Source organism: Aythya ferina (assembly GCF_964211825.1).
Source record: "Aythya ferina genome assembly, chromosome: 4".
Classification (NCBI taxonomy): Eukaryota; Metazoa; Chordata; class Aves; order Anseriformes; family Anatidae; genus Aythya; species Aythya ferina.
In genome coordinates this window covers 27,823,440-27,842,719 of record NC_140300.1, presented here as the reverse complement: position 1 = coordinate 27,842,719, position 19,280 = coordinate 27,823,440, and the positions used below count along the sequence as shown (strand labels likewise).

Genomic DNA, 19,280 nt, shown 5'->3' with positions numbered 1-19,280 from the left:
CTAATCATGACCACGGTCGCTGATAATGAGTAGTAAGTTGCTGGAGTCCTCCGAGCCTGATAGGTGCATTCCAGCCTGCATGGTGGAGCTGTGCTTCTCTATACGTTATTGTTCACAGATGGTAGCTGTCAAACCCTGTCAGCTTCATATACACATTTGGAGAGTCACATCCGCATTCCTGGAATTTATGACTGCACAGCCCTCACCTTCTAAGGCCCTTAATTCAATAACATGTCACGTCCCTTCAGTCTCACCCTGCTCTAAAATACTTTCACCCACTTACAGGCCTTCCATTTAGGAAAAAAACCTACTGAGTTATTACAATGTAAATATTTTAATAGAATAGGGGGGAAAGCCTATCAGGCTTTAAAACAGCCCCATTATTACATTAAGATTGATGATCAGGAGCTAATGGAGCATTTGCTTTAAAAGTTTATTTAACTACGAGGAAAGTGGCCATAGATGTGTGTGTGTGCTGACTGCCACATCGCCGAGCCGCTGGGTAACAGCGTGGAGAAATGTGTGCAGGAGCTTCAGCTCCCAAAGGGTTAGTGCTTAGTTCAGCTTCGGCTAATATCTAAACCCCTTGCAAACTGAAAATGTGTATTAATGATTTCAATTTCTTCTTAAAAGCAATTAGTTTGGATGAATTCATGTTGCACTTTGAAGACGGAAGTCAGAGCACCCTGCCAATAGGAGTGTGAATGAAAAAGGAGAAACTTCCTCCTTTGTCCAGAATGAGTAGTGCAAATAAGTAAACAGAGCAAACAAGGCATAAAAAGTAAATAAAAGGCAGATTTATTTTTTTTTTCTTTCAAAGATGTTTCTAGTAACCCAGACAAAGAACATGCTTGCTGAATGCACTCCCCTTCCCTGCTGGAGTCGCCTAGCCAAGCTGCTGCTGGCTTAGGGCAAGCCACCTGCAGAGGCACCTTCCCAGAGTTTTTGCTTTTGCAGATCAGCTCCCAATGTGAATCAGTACAGCCTCACCTTCAGGCTATGATCATCATTACTTGTACCCAGTCACCTCTTGGTTGTGACCCTGTCCTCTGCAGAAAGAGCATTTATGCTGAAGTGCAAAGACCAGAGACAAAAGCTGACCTAAAGCTGCAGTAGACAGGGGCAAACACCCACCTGGCGGTGAACGTTCACTAAAAGGTGAACTGGAAACTTTTTAAACAGAGAAAACTCAAACTGCCCACTGAGCAGAGATCAGAAAATAAAATTATATGTAAATTATACATACACAACTCTCCCCATCCCACTGTGTTCTTAAAGACAAGCCCTTACTGGAAGGCATTTTTTCCCTCCAGTTTCACCTCTCCCACAACCAGGAGCACCCAGACATTGCCCTGCTGCCACCCATGTAAGTGACTTGGCAGGAGCTCACCGTGTGTCACCAGTAACTCAGCAGAAACTCTATCTGTGTTGAAAATCAAGGTCATCTCATGCTGCGAACTGACTGGAGCAAGTTTTCCTCCTACACATCTTTCAGGCTAAAGTCACCCAGTTTGCTGCCATGAGTAATGCAGTGGGACAGAGCTGGTCCTGGAGAAACACTTCAGTCACACCCCACACATCGGTAAGAGGAGAGCTCTGAGTAACCTGATAGGGGTCACTCTGAAGGCGAGAGGCGATGCTGGAGTCCCCCCTCCCTCATTAACCTTTTTAAAACAACCCCGAGACTCCTCTCGGTGTCCCTGGTGGGAACTGGTGCCACCACCGAGGGCATGCAGCACACCCGCTACGTCACTTTTACGGCCAGCTCTGCTACGAGCATCACCGTGAACCCGCTGTTGTGGCAGTGATGTATGTGCCAGATGAAAGGTTTGTGAGACCATAACTCATCCAGAGCTCGATCTTCTGGGACTGCCACAGCGGCGACCTTGAGATCCTCTCACAGTGGGGCTCCTTTAAAGGCTCCCCCACACAAGAGCGCATCCTGCCCAGGTGAAGGTGCAGCACAGGTCAGAGGCTGACTCTTGAGAAAGCTTGAGGAAGCTGTTGTCTTCCTTTGCCTCCTGTAAAAGGGTAGCAGCTGAATCACTGCACAGCGGATGAAGTGATACTTCGGTGCTAGCAGCAAGCAAGCAAATAGTGGCGCCAGGGATTTAACTCAAGCTGTGATTTTAAAACAGTACATTCTAAAAGAAAGCCTGATAAACCAAACACACCTGGGAATGTTAAAAAAAAAAAAAAAAAAAAAAAAAAAAAAAAGGAACAAAAATGCAACTACCCCATTAGTAAAACATTAACAAGGTGAAGAATGTTTTCTAGGAGTAGCTAGGCTGTGATTTCCAAGGTTCCCTCTGTGTCACAGGTCTTCTCTGTAACTGGGCAAGTTGTGCGCAGCCTGCCTCTATCTCAGGAGAGATTGATGCTTACAAGACTCCAACACTATTCAGATATCACAGTAAAAGTGGCTGCAAAAAGGGCTGCGTTATCACAGGTTTGGACTCCAGTCAGGAAAACCTCTTCAGTCAGGAAAGCACTTCAGGTCACCAGGAGATATGTCCACTCGTGGTGACGCTTCCCCTGGGCTCTGCTCTTTGTCTCTCCAGAGGGCAGAGGCAAAAGGTTATGTCAGAGCTATTCAGTAGCAGTTTATCTGCTTTTAAATTATTGGAAGGGGAAAAAAGCAATGTATAGGCTCTGTTTTTTTAAAAAATAAGGTTTTATGTATAGGTTTTTTCTGTGCCAAGACAGCACTTCAGTCTGCTCTGCATAGTCGAGTGCTGCAGGGCATACAAGGGAGGAGAATTACACACAACTTGCTAACAGAGCCATTTCACATCGCTAGATCTGGCTCCTTGCTGATTTCCTGATAACCACTCAGCTCGAGCTATACGGGACGTCTGAGAAAAATAACCTGAAGGAATGATCTAGTCTTCCTAAGAAGATCTGTCTGCATCAGCCAGCCATCTGAGTGGAGGCAGCCAGGGATATCAGCTTCCCTTTCAGGTGTGTCGGTCTGTCGCCAGGGGCATCTGATGAATTAGGAGAGTGAGGAGCCGCAGTTAGTGCTGGTAGTGCTTCAGTCCCACCGCCCTGCAGGGGCCAAACTGCTGGTCGGCGTGGTGCTGGGGCAGGAAAAGCACTTCTCTTAGTGTGTTTTCTTTACATATCTCACCAAAAGGCAGGCTGTCTGGGCACAGCAAGCGTGTACAGCACACAAGGAATGTGGCTCCGACCTCAGCCGATAGCTGAAGTGTTAATACATAACGAGTAATCACAACCCATACCCAGAAGAAAATAACAGGAAAAAAAAAAAAAAAAGAGTTTTGAAAGGCTGGTTGTATTTTTTTTCCTAAATTTTCAAAATGGGAAAGCTGTTACTGCAGTCATGAGAAGAAAAAAGTCATCCTCTGCTCTTGCTTTGGATGAAGGATGGGAACTTTCCCCCCCTCCCCCCTTCATCCCAATCAGCCTCTGTGGCAGGATGAGGAAGCTCACACTGTACTCGTGCTGGGAACAAAAGGAACAGTTCTTGTCTCTAGTGCTGACGACCTAATACCATTCTCAAGTACTGCCAATTTCAATCAGGAAGGTGAAAAAGGTACAAGCAGCGTGGGCAGTTCGACTGAATTGATACGCCTATTGAAAAGGGCCCCTGGCACCCTGAGCTTGCACGCAGCTGGCCGGGACAGCAGATCACTCTGGCAGAGCAGGCATTCTTCATTCAATTTAGCAAGCAAGATTTTTGTCTTCCACCTAGGCGTTACAGCAACAAGCGGCCCTAGGTATTATTTTTAAATACAAGCGTAATTTGAACACTGCCAAGCCAATTAGATGGTTACCAGAAAGGTCACAAGCATCCTCAAGAATAGTGCAAATTGACCCATTTTCTGGTAACAAAAAGCCTTAGAGGTATGACTTTCTGGCACTTTGCATTCATTCATTTTCATCCCTCAGTGTTTTGCTATCGGCTGAAAATCATCTCAAGTGTTAGTTACACTGTGGTGCTGTTAAGTACCTTGCTCTCAGGCTGGAACAAGAAGGAAAGCTTGATGATGTTCTTCCCATTTACTTGCTAAAAGTTGAATATGTAGAAAAAAAAAGAAGTAAGAGGATAGGCCAGTACAGTCTTGAATACAGGTGGTGAAAGATTAAAGCCTAATGGTTTCAAAACCCCTTTAAAAATCATTCTGAGAACAAAACGTACTTGCTTTCCTCACTATGCTGAGATTAAATGAGTACAAAACAGTGCACAGGCTGCCTGTCTCTGTAATAAAAGTCACCAGGCTCTGGCATAGATCTGCAGTAATTCTAAAACGAGATTGATATGGTTATTATTAACAACCATTTAGCAAACGTCTCAGCTATCAGGGTGGGATTGTGGGTTTTTTGTTGTTTTTGAGTTACAAAATAAAGGCAGAGAGGAAGAAGCCACTGCTCTTCTCTCCAATCCCATCCAAACAACTTCACATTCCTTCAGTGCTGCCTGTTAACCCTTCGCTGGCTTTAGTGGTGGGTTCAGGTCCTACAAGTGCTCACAGAGACCTTGGTGCAGCTCTCAGGATAATTTTCTTTCATTGTCCCTTTGCTTTGTGTAAGGCTGAGATTTTCAAAACTGAAATACACAAAGCTTAGTTTTCAAAAAGAAGTTTTATAACAACTTATTTTTCCCTTAGTTGATGATACAATGCAGTGTTTTTCAGCAGCATGTGCTTTTCAGCATTTCACCCCTTGTTCAATCTTTTTTTTTTTTCTTCCTTTCAAGCTAACCCATGATTTCACTTGAACAAGGCAAGTGATTGGATTATACCCAGTATCCTGGTTTTGATATGCTAATAATATTTCCTTCACAAGACAAAAAGTCTTTTTGTTATGATTAATTAGGTTCCAGAGACTTAAATAAGACATTTTGCTTGAATCTTATCAGTCCTGGGACTAAAAGAAGTTCCTTTTCATGTTGCTCTGAATCAGGGTAAACCTGCTATAAGCTCTCACGTGGTAAAAAGCAGTTCTGTGACTCTATGCAGAGGATCTAAGATTCTCCTCATAAATGGGACACAAGTATATCCTGAAATAAAATAGCACTTTTGTCTTTGGACAGCTAAGGTGTTTGGCTGTTGTACAGTGGGTACCATGAGGCAATGGATAACACATTATTATTATACAATTCATTTTCTCAATGCAGTAAAATCCATTATTTATAGAAGTATGATAATAAGGAGACGTATTTGCTCCTAATTCCAGCTACTTAAAACAGTTGCAGAATATCATAGTTATTGGTGTGATAAAATCATTAATGCTAGAAGTCCCACACTGCTGCTGGATGCCCAGCACTATGGAAAATCAAGTCCCGTAGGACATATCCAGGCTCCTATAGCATAATACCCCCCACAAAATTAGGTCTAACCAGATTGGCTTGCTTCCTGCAAGGAGCGTAAATGCAATTTTACCATGTTCCCTGTGGGCTTATTTTCTGTGTTTCTCTGTGCTACTCCAACAAGGGCTGATTCTATATAAATTACAGTCGACTCTTTTTTACATTGCAGTTATCACATCCCTCTAGGCTCATTTGTAGCTCCTGGAGAGAAAAGGAACTGAATTCCTGAATGAGGGCACTGTGCCCTATCTTGCCATGCAGCTGGCTGGCTGCAAACCTCCATGGGTAGGTGAGGTGTAGAGAAGCCCCATCCATTTCCATTACCTTTCTCTTCAACCCCAGCACTTTCCTGAAGCCATAATGCCCCACAGAAGCTGAGCTGGCTGGGACCTCCAAGAGTGGTCCGTATTACCCTTGTTTTTTGTTTTGCTTTTAGCTGAATTAACAGCAAGTACCTAAATGAAAAAAATTTTACTGGACAAGCTGCCTGCAAACAAATTTAGAGAGGAAAGATTATCTAAGATTAAAAAATCAGATGAGCTTTTAAAGCAACATTACTGAGTTGCTATGTAACATACTTCATCATATGCCTTGTGTTTCGAGCACATTTGTAGCAGGTTATGATTGTGAACAAAGTATGTCAGCCTCCTAGGCTATCCATCTACAGACACTGATAACCAATGACTGGTATTGAACATCCCACCTCTTGCTACATTATAGATCAGAAACGTGAAGTGCGTGAAATGCTTCTGATTTTGATATATATATATATATATATATATATATATATATATATATATGCTATCAAACAAGAAGAAAGACTAGCTTAGCTTCAATGCAAAGAAGGCATACTGAGATTTACAAAATGCCTGCACTTTGCTCTGTCTTTGACAATTTCATATCTGCTCTGGGTAAATTTTGATCACAATTCTCATATTGACTTTGATTTTGTGTCTTGCCATATGGCAGTAACTTAAATTGCCCTGCCACCTGAAGTTATTAAGGAACACCAGTGGTTTTGCTTTTAGTAACCATCAGTAGCTTTTCAAAAGTATTAAGCGCTGGACAAGCTTTGCTCTTTCAACATCAACAATGACACTAATTTCAAAAAGACTGGAAAAATCCAATTCTGGATACTTCTGAAATGCCCTGTCCTAAAAATCTTTAGATCACTTCAAAACATGCAATTTATAGAATCTACCATGAGAAATTCTGTCAGAGTGGATCTGAAATGCAGCTGCGAATACAAGCAAACAGATGATCCATTTCATATTCTTACTTGGAGCTTTGAAAGCTGACAACTAAAAATAATTTACTTGGAAGGAAAAAAAAATCTTCACCATCTCCTTTTCAATACATGAAATATTCACCTCTGATTTATTTTTCCTTGAGAAAATGGCAGCAGCATTTTGCATGCTGTATTCTGTACAAAACCTTCTCAAACTGTGCAACTTGTACTCGGATGTCAGGGCAGTAAAAATATATAAACTACAGAAGTCCAGCAGAATAAAAAACAGAACAAAGGTGTTTAAAACACAGGCTGTAACTACTTCAGAGATGCTGATTACAAGGGACTTTTTTTCTCTGTTCCCAAGATATAGGGAAGATGAAAAATAACCTTCTTAAGGCAGACTTGGTAATAGCACTATTACTTTAAGTAAAAACAAGAGGTGGTGAAATGGCAATAAATCACTGATACTCAGAATTTACCTGCAGAAGCCATGGAGGAAGAACAGATCACTTTTATGGAAGAATAAAGATCATGATTCTTAAAGAGAAAACCAAAGGTAAACTGCATGAGTCAAGCTGGAAGCTCATGACACCCTGCTGAACAAGAGCAGAAATGAGTTCAGGTCAGCAGCACGACGGTAAGTGAGAAATGGTATTAATAACCTGACTTTATGTAACCCACACCCTTCAGGCCATGCCAGGACACCTGGTAGCCCAGCACAGAGCAGGGCTAGCAGGGTGCTGAGACAACACAGAAGCACAACTGAGGACAGGACCTCAAATCGTGTCAGACATCAGTCTCAAAGCCACTTAGATTTGAAGACCTCATTGACAGATCTCCATAGCAGCTCCTCCATCACACTGGGGTTTACCTGGATGACGTCTAAGAAAAATGAAACTGTAAAAGCTTTCTATAAAAATTCAATGGTAGTACCCTTTTTCTCTTTCCACATAAAATAGGGTTAGATGGCAGCTGTTACTCACTACATAAATGCTGTACCTGCTTGCAGTTCGTGAAGTGAGAGCAGCTCTGTAACTCAGAGCATTGTGAAGCAGTGAGATGCATGGGATATTTAAGAGGGCATTTCTTCCCTGTGTTTCTTTACCCCTTTATTTTATATCCAGAACATACCAATAACATGCAGAGAGAGCACTGGTCTGATAACTGAAGCTGCAAACAATTAGTAGTCATAACTTAAGAAGGAAAACCATCAACCTCTCTCTAAATGCCATAAATAAGAACACTTGAGTCCTCAGTGTTTTGTGATAAATTCTCGGTATGCTTTCTTTTTAGCAATTTCCAAAGAAAGTGAGAAAATAGTTCAAGGAAAGCGTTTATAAAAATATTGGACTACAGATTATGTAGTGCGTAAGCCAGGTGGTGCTGAATTCATTACAGAATTACAACAACAGCAATCATCAGTTTTCTCTTCCTGCTCACCTCAAAAACATGCATCCTTCCAGGCACAAGAAGAAAAAAAATGATGGTTTTGGTGATTTGAAAAATCAGTTCAACACTGTCAGAAATTTTAAGCATTAATCAGAGTTGTCTGGATAGCTACAAGGCAGAGTTGATATTTTCCCCTATCTTAAAGTTAGATTTTTGTTTAGCCCCTCTAATTTTGTATCTTTAGCATTTATTAAAATCTGTTGCTTCACCGTATTCTCAGTCAATTCAAGGTAGCTTTTTGTTTGCCATTTCTGAGAAATGGTAACAACAAGCCTCTGATACTATGGTAAGTCTATTGAGCGTTCCTAAATTGGTTGAAGGAAGGAAGCTCCATGATGAGTGAAAATTACGGCTCCTGCAGAGGAAAATTGGAGCCTGGGAAGGACGAGAGACTTGGTGTAGAGCTTAATAGGACCAATCTGTAGGAGTACCTATAGTTCTGCCTCCTGCTTTGACTCACAGTACATCGACATTCTGCAGTCTTATCTCAAGTCAGGTGAGAAGGCATGAAATACTTACCATGAGTCAAAAGAGATGCATCAGTAGAGCATTAATTTGAAAGAAAAAGCAGAGGTAACCATAAAATACATCACCCTGTTGTTTATTTGTGTGATTAGGAGAGCAGTTTCCTTTAACCACAAGATGTAGGAAATGGAGCATCACTCTCCAGGTCAGACCAAGAGCACAGACTGGACCTTCCTCCACCAGGAGGACTTCTCAGCCTCAATGTGACGCAGAGGGAACCAGGCCACATCTGCACCACTAAGAAGATAGCACCTACAGTTAAGGTACCTGAAACAGGGGTGCTCTCCCTACAACAAGTAGGGATGTAGCAGCATCTTTTTGAATATAGCCAAGTGTGATTTACGCCTTGGTTTGTTTCTTTTTAATGTTGTTTCTTTTTAATCTTTTATATCACACAACAAAGGACAGAGGCCATAACCAACCTGTAAACTGAAATGGTGACAGCAAAGACTAAAACAGCCATTTTGAGGAAAACCATGGGTAGCTGGAAAAAAATGTACTGCAGCATAAAAGTAACCCCAGAAAGCTTGTGCCATACTGGACCTGAAATCAGTATCTCGAGTCTGGGTATGTAGGAGATAACACATTTCTGGAAACAAACTCATCCTTCTGTGTACTTTTCTTGGCTTTGTTCCCTTCTGGTTACTTTCCTAACAAAGTTTGTTTATGTGTTTTAAGTTTACACTTTGGAAAAAAGCATGAAGCAATTAATCTAATAGGATTCAGTACTAAATTCCTGGGGACATAACTGTTAGCAAACTTTTCAAGTAGTGTGCAGATAAATTGCAGATATTTTTTTATAGAACTCCTATTTTCTTTCACTTTCTGAACTGCATGAGATAATTTTCTATTTTTAAGGGACAGATCATGATATAACCAAACAAGCTGGGATTCATCCTCCCACATCAGCTGTAATAAGGCTCAATGGCAGCAGCAGTAATAAAACCTAAACCAAATTCCTTTATACAACTTCAAGTTCACCTTCACTTCTCAGGAGGAGGCCTAAAAAACACTGACTCATAGGCCACATACCACCTCTGCTTTGGTGTGCAATTTACCACTGAGAAGGAAATAACAAGCAAATAACAAGTGACCTCACCTGCTACCACATGAGACAAACTAGGGACCTGCATCTCTTGTTGCCTCCAAGCCCTAAAAGTGCTAAAAGCTGGAACTCCCAACATTTTTTCATCCTCTGGTCTTGTGCACACTGCTCTTCCCAGGACTCTGCTTATTTCCAATTACTCCTGCTCAAGAGTTTAATTTAAAATGTATATTGTGGGTTAAATTAACTTTGTGCCTTAGAGCAAACACATACCTCCAGTAAAATCTGGAGATAAGTCATTGTTCTCAGCTTCTACGCCTTAATCTGAAAGAGTATGAGTTTTCAGTATTGAAGTGTTCAGTATTCATGCATTGAGTCAAAACCATAGAACTGAAATATCAAAGCATGTGAAGAAATCTCTGATCTTTACATCAAAGTCCACTGAACAGAAGAGACCCTCTTTGCAGCAGTGAATGTCAGGGAAGGTCGTGCAGCTTCCACCTTTACTTAGATAAACAAAAGCATTGATGTGTTGAAGAACCCAATGCCAGTTGCTTCTGAAGCCAAATGCTGAAAGCTTTAAGAAAATGTGTTCTGTACATACCTGATATCTCATGAATACAAAAAGAAACTCTGGTTTTATAGGAAATGCCTGCTTGCATGGATCCAAACCAGAACGCGTGGGATGTGCACTCATTGTTTCTTGGGCACAAGTGCATCCATCTTAGATCCTCACCCTACAGCTATTTTGCTGTTTTTCACTCAGTGAAGTCCCAGGATTAACCAGAATCTAGGTCTTCCAGCTGCAGAATCACAAACTTACTCACTGGTCTAACAAATATCTTCCTAAATTTTAAATAAAGGTTAAATGGCTTTACCAAGAGATACTAATGAGCTAAAATATTTGAAACTAAAGCTCCCCCAGAAAGAACCAAAATCCTTATTAAAATCTCTTTCCAAGTCGGGCCTAACAAACTTTTAAACTAGCTTTTGAACTAGCTGCTCACATTCCAAGCAAATCCTCTAAATGCTTAAAAAAATGAAAAACAAAAAACACCATCAACAAAAAACAACCCTATTACTAGACCAGTACAGATGCTTATTTCCAGAAAAATACTTGCCTTCCATGTAATAACAGAACCTTTCATCGTCTCCTCTTCTGAGCGAGGTGCTCCACTGTTTCCTCTGTAGTCTTCTTGTTGTCCCCTCTTCTTCCTCCTATTTAATAAAAGAACCTCCCCAGCCAAGATCATTTTAGACTCCCTTTAAAAGTTATGTACAACTGTTCTGCTATGTATGAGGCTGCTCTCTAAGCATGTTGCATACTTCATCTTGATTTGCATTTCCTTTGACCACAGTCTCAAAATCAGTTGTAACAACTTCCTAAAAGGAACTGAAGTAGGAAATATGCTTTTCAGCTGCCTGCTAAAACACTAAATACATGCAAAACCCTCCCTACTCCTGCCTGACCAGGCTATCTCCAGTCTTGCTGAACAAACTTAACATTCCTGCAGATTTAGTCAACAAAAAGCCAAAGCAGCATTCTTAAATTTGCAAACAATAGCCAGAATAAACAAAAACGCACAGTTAAATAGTACTGCTATATAGTAGCTCTCACCCATCCTTATTCCCTCCCCAGCTTCTCCTACGATCCCTAACATACAAACCATACACACAGAAGTTTATATAATGACAGAATCTGTCCTGATGCCAATTAGCCAGAAACAAGGCTAGTTAATACTGATCTGTGACAGCATAAACCAAGCAGTTAGCTGATGACTGTTCTCCAGTAAACCTGTTTTTGCCCCATTAGTCTTCACTTTTCCAATGAAGAGAAAAATTCCAATATTACAACCTTGCTTAAAGGATTACATTTGCACAGATCAGCTCTCTTCAGTGAACTGCACAGCCTCAGGCACACAGCCCCACAGAATGGTGGTCAGGACAAATGAGCTGATTTAATCGTTATCAATTTTTAACTTTATTTGTACGCTAATCCTAAACCCTTTGGTTGCCTCACTGCTTTATCATGTAAGACACCAACAAGAACCTGTCTAAAATTTATTAGAACAAATTAGTGAATAAGGACCAAGTCATTAGGATTCAATGGTACTCACCAAGAATAAGAAATGCGAATAAAATTGTCACCAAATACACACCGTGAAGTTGAAAAGTAATGACTGACAAAACAAGTCTCTGAAAGGGCAAGCACAAAGCCCAACTCAAGCCTTTAAGCCTTCAAATAGGTCCTCCAAGGGCCCTACAGCTACATTACAAATAGAACCTTTAGAGTGCTCAAGTCCTTAATACAGAAAGGAGAGAAATAAATGACTAGTTTTCAGAAGTGAAAACATTTCAGAGCTGTTTCAGCATTGATATTGAAAAAAAAGTCAACACTAACAAACTGCAGAGACTCTAGATCTTGATTCTGTTGAGAACCTTGTGGACAGAGCAGCAAATGGAATTTAATGCCAGTGTTTGGATGACTAGTTAATCTGTGAAGGGAAACTCCAACCCTAAGCACCATAGGGTACTTCTACCTCCTTCAGAAAGATCTGAAAGTGTAGACAACTCACTGAAATCACCAACCCAAGCTATCAAACAAGATTAATAATTAATAGAACACATTTAGTAACTAATCTAGTGTACAAGTACAGAAGAGAATCAAGAGCTACAAAACCTGTACAGGGCAGAATGGATCCAGAGCATGAAACCATTCACAAAAACTGACTTGACTAAGATTTAGTCCTTGAGCATGATTGGAGAAGATAGAGGTCTATAAGACATCTGACAGCTTGTAGGAAAATGGCCTTTCTCAGGACAGAAATTAAGACATTGTCAGCTTAATATAGATTAAAAATACTTCTGATGTACTTGAAATTTAGGTTTCTTTCATTAGTACAGTAGTCCAGAGGAAATGAAAACACTTCAGGTAAGCCTGACAAGCTGTGAATAATGGATCACTAAATCACCCCATTTAAGATATTTCAGCAAAGAATAACTAGAAATTTTAAGAGTAACTAGAAATATACTTCCTGCTACGGTTTTAATTTTAATCTATTCAAGGATATTTAAGAAAGTTTGTATTTAAGGAAGTTTGGCCCTTAACCTGCACTAATTCACTGACCTGCATGTCAATAGAAATGGCTTAAGGTATTTCTAACTGTCTTAAATTCTTCCTTGTACATTCTGCAGAAGCAGTGGCTAGTAACAGAATGCATAGAAATTGCTATTTTAAATTTCATGTTGAAGTCATAATTTTTGGCCTAGGCAATACAAGCTTTCAGTTACTCAACAGTATTGATCCTGCTCTTCACAGATCTTCAGCCTAGTTGCTCTTTACAAGGAATATTGCAGCAGACATTTTCTTTTGTGAATTTTAAATAGGCAGGTAATGGGATTCCTGAAGAGAACACTATTACATCTTCAGCAAGATTGTATCAATCTATTGACTAGTTGAACAGGCAAATTACATACAGCCTAATGAAATAATTCAAAAGTTGGCCAATTAATCTGGATTTTGCATTTTCAATTTTAGAAAACCATGATCAGACATTCAGAAGATTAAGTAAGCCTTTTTAAATTAATTTGTAAGTTAAGTCTTTAAACAGGAAACAGATGAGAGAACTTCAGAACACAAGCTTCCGGTACCATCTTTGTTTTATTTCAATTAATACACAGACAGAAATAAGTTACAAAACTTTAAGAAACTTCAGTTTCAACCAGTAGCTAGATTCCTGTTTGAACAATCATTGAAAATGTGTAGCTGTAGCCATTGCTTATCCCAGTTCCACTTTCAAGACAACAAATCACAGAGGACAACTGGAGTAATCTCAGGTGAAGTCAGCAGTCATCCACTCAACAAATCATAAATTCATGCTTAGTATCAGTTCTAATCCCTTGCACATGTCGGCTTTCTCTCTATAAAAGAAAAATTTAATTTGCAATCACCATTGTACACACAAAAGGACATATATACAGTTACATTTTAGGATTCAACTGTACAACCATGCTATGTGAAACTAATCTTCAAGTCAAAGGCATTTCTCAATGCAAATCATGTCATTTGTATAGGACAGGATTTTACATGCCCATACAAGTAGTATAGATCCCAGCTCATAGGACCAGCTTGGTATGAAAAAATGGATCCAATTTCCTCAGATGCTTTCCAATTTAGATTGGCCAGTCTAAAGTCAGTTCTAAAAACTCTCAATTTCCACACAGCCTTCTAGTAGTCTAAGCTAGTGTTTTGTTTTTTAACACTTTCAGGCAGGGAATAATGTAAGCTTTTGTAGGTATAGAATCCTCATAAGCCTTTTTTTTTTTTTTTTTTACACTACATACCTGAAGACCAGATCAATTTAGAAGCAACTCTTGACTCTAGTTGTTTATCACAAAAGCTCATGAAGTGCATGAAGTGCATTCTAGGTGGTCAAGCAGTACCATCACACTTGAAAACTCTGGAAATATATGATTAACATGGAACAGTTAGATAACATTAGCAGATGATGAACTGTCCTACAAGCTATTTTGAATGCACTAGAGTTGATTCAGTAACTTTCTGAAGTTCAGTGGTTTCACATGTTCCTCTCAACATGATCCAAAGAAGAGTTTCAGCCTCACCTCTGGGTTTGAGAGAGAGCTTTTATACCCCTCTGTGTTGGCCACTTAAGACACTGCCAGACTTAAGAGGGCAAAGCTAAAAAGGGGAGTAAATTATACCATTTTTTCTTATTAACCAAGATGACCTGAATTTACCATTTACTCAGAAGAGATTATAACTTACTTGAAGCTTGTCAATCATCAAAAAGCATGATTTAAATTGGTCAGTAACTATCTTTACATTAGAGTGCACTTACCTTCTTAGCAGAAGGTATTATTCATTCCTAAGTAGTTCTGAGCACTGCCTCCAATTTAGGTGTGGTCATCCATATCCAGACTATTTCAAACATGCAATTTCTAAGTGTCCCCTAAATAGCACAAAAAGAAATTATTCCTGTGTAATTTATACAACATGCCTAATTAGACCTTCTTAAAGCCATATTCTAGATCTCAAGAGTCACTTATTTGAAGTTATCAATTAGTATTCAGCACAAAATGTGAATGGCTTAATCCATTGATGTTTTTCTATTCAGATCATTTAAGCTAACAGAACTGTCTTTTTAAATATGCTGCTAAAAAGAAACAGTTTTTAAAGCCTAAATTGCTTTTAGCCTTGACACTACCCTGCAGCTGTTTCTACATTTTAGACTGATCATTACCTGCTAATTTGTTGCTCTTCTGTACCTACTTGCATATACTTTATAACAAGAGCTCACCAGGGATATCAAAAGCTACTGTTGCACCACAGTAGAAGAGGAGACCAAAAACCTAAGCAAGTCCAGCTCTCCTTTTTTGAGAAGCCATTTTATTGAGTCAAGTTCATTTATAATACCTACTCAATCAACCAAACATTGTAGGTTATCAGAAAAAATGTCATTTTCTTGATGAAGGCTGTAAAACTACACTGCACTGAATGTGAGTAACACCCTTAAGAGCTCAATTTAGACAGAGGGAACAAATGTATGCTAATACTGATTTTTGTGAAGTCCTGTGAGGACAGAGTTGATTTGACTTTGTGGATCCCTTCCAAGTGGGTGCAATGGATGCCCCTCCACCAGGGCACCCTCCTTACCTACAGACATCTGAAGGGGCGACTCCAGACCCCAGCCCTGGGGGCCCACGGCGCTCAGCCTCCCACCCACACAGGGCACACTGCAGCCTTCAGGAGCTCCCCAAAGGCCCGCCGACACCTCGGGACGCTTTCTGCCGCCATCCTCCCCGTGGCTCGACACTATTGAGGAAAAAAAGAGAGAAAGGGGTGAGCGCGGTGGGGGATGAGGGAGGCGGTGGGGCGGAGGGAGGGGCGGCTTGTGCCTCACGACAGGATGCAGGGCGGAGAGGGCGGCTCCGCGCTGGGTTTTTGTGAGGGAAAAGCGCTCTATCCCCCTGTGTTGACTCCTCGGAGCACCGCCAGGCTCCGAGAGGGCATATGTGAAGGGAAAATACATACGAAGTGAAGATATAAGCGAAGGGAAGACGCGAGGCAGCCCCACCCCAGCCCCCCCCACCCAAGATGGCGGCGGGCGGGCACCAACGTTACCGCATCGGCGTCTGGCGGGCAAAAAGGGCAGGCAGCCCTTCCCCGGCCCTTAAATACCGCCCGCCGCTCCCGCGAGACCCCTGTGCTGCTGCCTATTGGTCGAGCCGGCACACGTGACTCGCACGCCCCTCGATAAAAGGCGGCGGGGCGGCAGTAGCTAGTAGCTGTTGGCTGGCCCCTCGGGGCGGCCGTCGGAGGGGGTGGGTGCTGCTGGTTCCTCTCGGATCCCCCTGCGATAAATGGTGCTGGGCTGTTCCCCTCACCTCGCTGCTGCCGTCAGGTAAGCGGCGGGCCCGCGGCCTGGGACGCCAGTGTTCAGCTCGGTCCAAATTAAAGATCTGCAGGTCTCTAGTATGCCTAAACTTAAAGCATCTTTGGTGTGAGGTGGTGGCTGCAGAGCGGTTTTGAGCGGCTCAGTGCAGCTGATCTGTGTAACCCCACAAACCCTGCCTGAGGAGGCTTAGGGTTTGTCTGCAAGGATAGAGAGCTAAGCCTCCAGCCCACACTAATACCCTCACTGGTGTCACAGCACATCACTGATGCCCTCCCTGGCATGTGCAGGTCCCCAGAGCATGGCTGGAGTTCACCCAGTGCTGAGGTGGCCCCAGGCTGCTGCCCTGCAAGGCAGCACACACAGTGTCCCGGCTGGATGCAGGCTGCCCCTGTGCCACCTCAGCCAAGGGGCATGGCTGACTGGCACTGCTAGGAGACTTTATGATGAGTACAAGCAGGCTAGCATGAGCCATGTGTCAGTAATTCCTAGCAGAGGTAGGAGATGGAGCCATGGCACCTTGGTTCCTGGAGAGTTCTGGACTCAGCAGGAGTCCCAGCTTGGCACACAGTGGGTGTACTGCTGATATTTCTTACCTTCCTGCCTCAGTGAGAAATGGCACCTCCTGGCTCATGCTGCGTTGCCACCTGAACAGCACCTACCTGTCAGAGTGTGGGAAGAAAACTACAGCTTGGTCGCTATCTCTGAGAGTTTTCTAATCCCTACATTTAAATTACAATCAGCAAATCTAAGCTAGTTGGTTTGATTCATCTTGCGACAGACCACAAGCAGTCACATAGTTACAACTGAGGGATAGTTCTAGATATTTTCTTGTCACTTCTAGTTACTTTTAAAGCAACTATCAATGTGTAGACAGAAAAACACTGTTGCAGATGTTTGTGCCAATACCTATATTGTGAGTACCTCAGGATTCAAAAGAAGTCTTCATGGCTATAGGCAAGACATTCATTCCCTGGGTATGAGCATTTGGAGTCACCTTGCTTCAGGTTATTTCATGCAGAGTTCTCTGCAATGACTTTCTACAGAGAGATAAATCAGATCAGCCCTTCATTGTAACGTAGTCAATAGGATGAAGTGGCACCAAGCCTTTACATTTCTACCATCTGTGCCAGTTATCATGAAAGCTTGACCAGCGAACACAAAAGTATTTGGGGGGATGGGACAGTTAAGGACATTTGTTACAAGAACGGTACTTAAGATACAAGTACCTACATGCTACGTTTGTCCCACTCAGGTCACCTCTTGATGAAGTTGAGCCATTGCTTGTTGCCAATGTGAGGGGTCAGCAGGTTCTGCACGTGCCCAGGAAGAACTATCAAGTGCCTGGTCAACCATGTCAGCAGACTTCAGTCTGACTACAAGATGTAGGCAGTCATCAAGAAGAGTGTTTGGAGGCTTGCATTTTTAACTCTGATAAGTGACAGCTGTAGGCCTGTGTTATCTTGTGGATTTAAAGCTGTTTTTTTTTTTTTTTTTTTTTTTTTTTTTTAGTTTGGTGATCTAAATCCAGCTGCTCAGGTCTTGAAGGTTGCTGCTCTACTCCTCAAAGTCTCTTTATGAGATGCATAAATTTAATCTCAAGGCTATTAATAGTTTGATATTTGATACTTTTCTAAGCTATCAGATTTTCATTTGTTCAAAAACATCACACTGAGTTCATTAAAATGCACAATTATCACAAATATTTCATTTCAATTTGACTGTTCTTCACGCTGATATGAAGGAAAATCTTGGATGTGACCATCAGTCTTTGCTGATGATGTCAGTAGCCATCCACATTAAATAGTCAGTAGATTTGGGACCTGACCAAACAGCTTTTTAAAACTTTGTTTTTTTAACAAAAAAGTTGGACAATTTACTTTGTGTATGTATTGCACTGTGTCCAGTGCAATAAGACTGTGCCTTAAAAACAAAAACGGGAACTGTGGGATGCTAACTTAATAGAAGTGTAATTTGATTAATTTATGCCACAATTTACATAAAATGAAAGGGCTATTTTAAATTCATACTCAAAATAGACTAAGTGCCACTTTCAGCCTGTGTACTGTCAAAATAGCCTTTGTGGTTTGTTCTCAGTGTGTATGTTAGTTAAAATTAGAACCTGTAGAATAGAACAAAAATAATAAAGTCTTTAGAGAAGAGGAGGGCAAATCAGACTTGTTATTTCCTTTCCAGAGGCAGAAATAATACATTTCTGTTATTTTTCCTCAGTGAGTCTTTTCTTGTTTGGTAAATTACCTCCATGGCTAGAAGATTTGGTCATCTCTTTCTAGGCAATACTTAAGGATTAAGAATCAAACAGTGTTTTTCCAACTGAAAGCCCATTTTGTATAGCCAAGGAAAATGCCAGTAAAGTTTGCTGGTGAACTTGCTGAAGTACCTTATAAAAAGGCCATTCTACAAGCACCTGTACCATATGGAAACACATGGCAATATTTTAAATTGAGTAGTGTGTCAGGGAAGATGAATACTTGGTAAATCAATAAACAAATAGCCTAATATATAGAAGTTCTCTTGTTGTTGTTGTTCAAGGCTCCTAATACATCTTTTTTTTTTTTTTTTTTTTTGAAATGCCATTTAGCAGAAGAAAAAAAAAAGAGGAAGATATTGTGAGATAATCACACCTCTAGGCCATTATTGAGCAACAAACTGACTGTAAAGGCCTCAACTGCCTGCTTGTAAATTAAGTTGTTTAATGGTTATGACTGTAGAACTGTGAACTATTAGCTTATTTTGTCTACTCAATAGGCTTCTGGTGTATTTGCATCTCTTTTGCTGTTTTGGGACCTCTGAATCTAATATTTAATGGCAAAAAAAAAAAGTCAGATACTGTAAAAGTGTGTTTTCTTCTGTAAAAAGAATTTTTGAGAAAAGGGAAGGGAGAGTACTCCCTCTCCGCCAGCTGGTATAATGTTTATATTAGCAAAGGTAGGCTAGATTCACAGATGAATTTAACGTAAACTTCCATCCTCTATGCTTTATACTCAGTAGGTAACAATATGACTTGCTGAGATTCTGTAGATAATGATTACTGTGATTAAAATTAAAAACAAAAACTCATAATTTGAAGAAATTGGTAGAAGCAGCTGTAAAGCTGATAGTGTCTTGAAGAAGAAAGGGCCACTTTTCTAGACTAAGGGCCACTCCAGACCCCCCTGCCCTCATACACACATTTTCCTTGCACAGCCATGATTTTTTTTTTTTTTTTTTTGTGGGACTACAACCTGCTCTTATCATTAGAACTTCAGAAGTAGAGTGGCTTCT

At 41.0% G+C, this 19,280-nt stretch overlaps 2 long non-coding RNA genes across 6 annotated transcripts; one reads left to right on the top strand and one right to left on the bottom strand.

Moving 5' to 3' along the window:
- Positions 1-7,054: 7,054 nt before the first annotated feature.
- On the top strand, positions 7,055-10,829 carry LOC311435994. 2 transcript variants are annotated; one of them, XR_014692526.1, is made up of 3 exons: positions 7,055-7,200; positions 8,630-8,800; positions 8,941-10,829. It is a non-coding gene; the product is annotated as an uncharacterized lncRNA (long non-coding RNA). The 2 variants fall into 2 exon arrangements; XR_014692527.1 differs by having other exon boundaries at positions 8,630-10,829.
- A 2,395-nt stretch (positions 10,830-13,224) lies between these two features.
- On the bottom strand, positions 13,225-15,751 carry LOC311435993. 4 transcript variants are annotated; one of them, XR_014692522.1, is made up of 5 exons: positions 15,635-15,751; positions 15,257-15,415; positions 14,442-14,552; positions 13,927-14,042; positions 13,225-13,503 (listed from the first exon to the last, which is right to left on the bottom strand). It is a non-coding gene; the product is annotated as an uncharacterized lncRNA (long non-coding RNA). The 4 variants fall into 4 exon arrangements; XR_014692523.1 differs by having other exon boundaries at positions 15,725-15,751; XR_014692524.1 differs by having other exon boundaries at positions 15,720-15,750.
- Between the last annotated feature and the right edge of the window lie 3,529 nt (positions 15,752-19,280).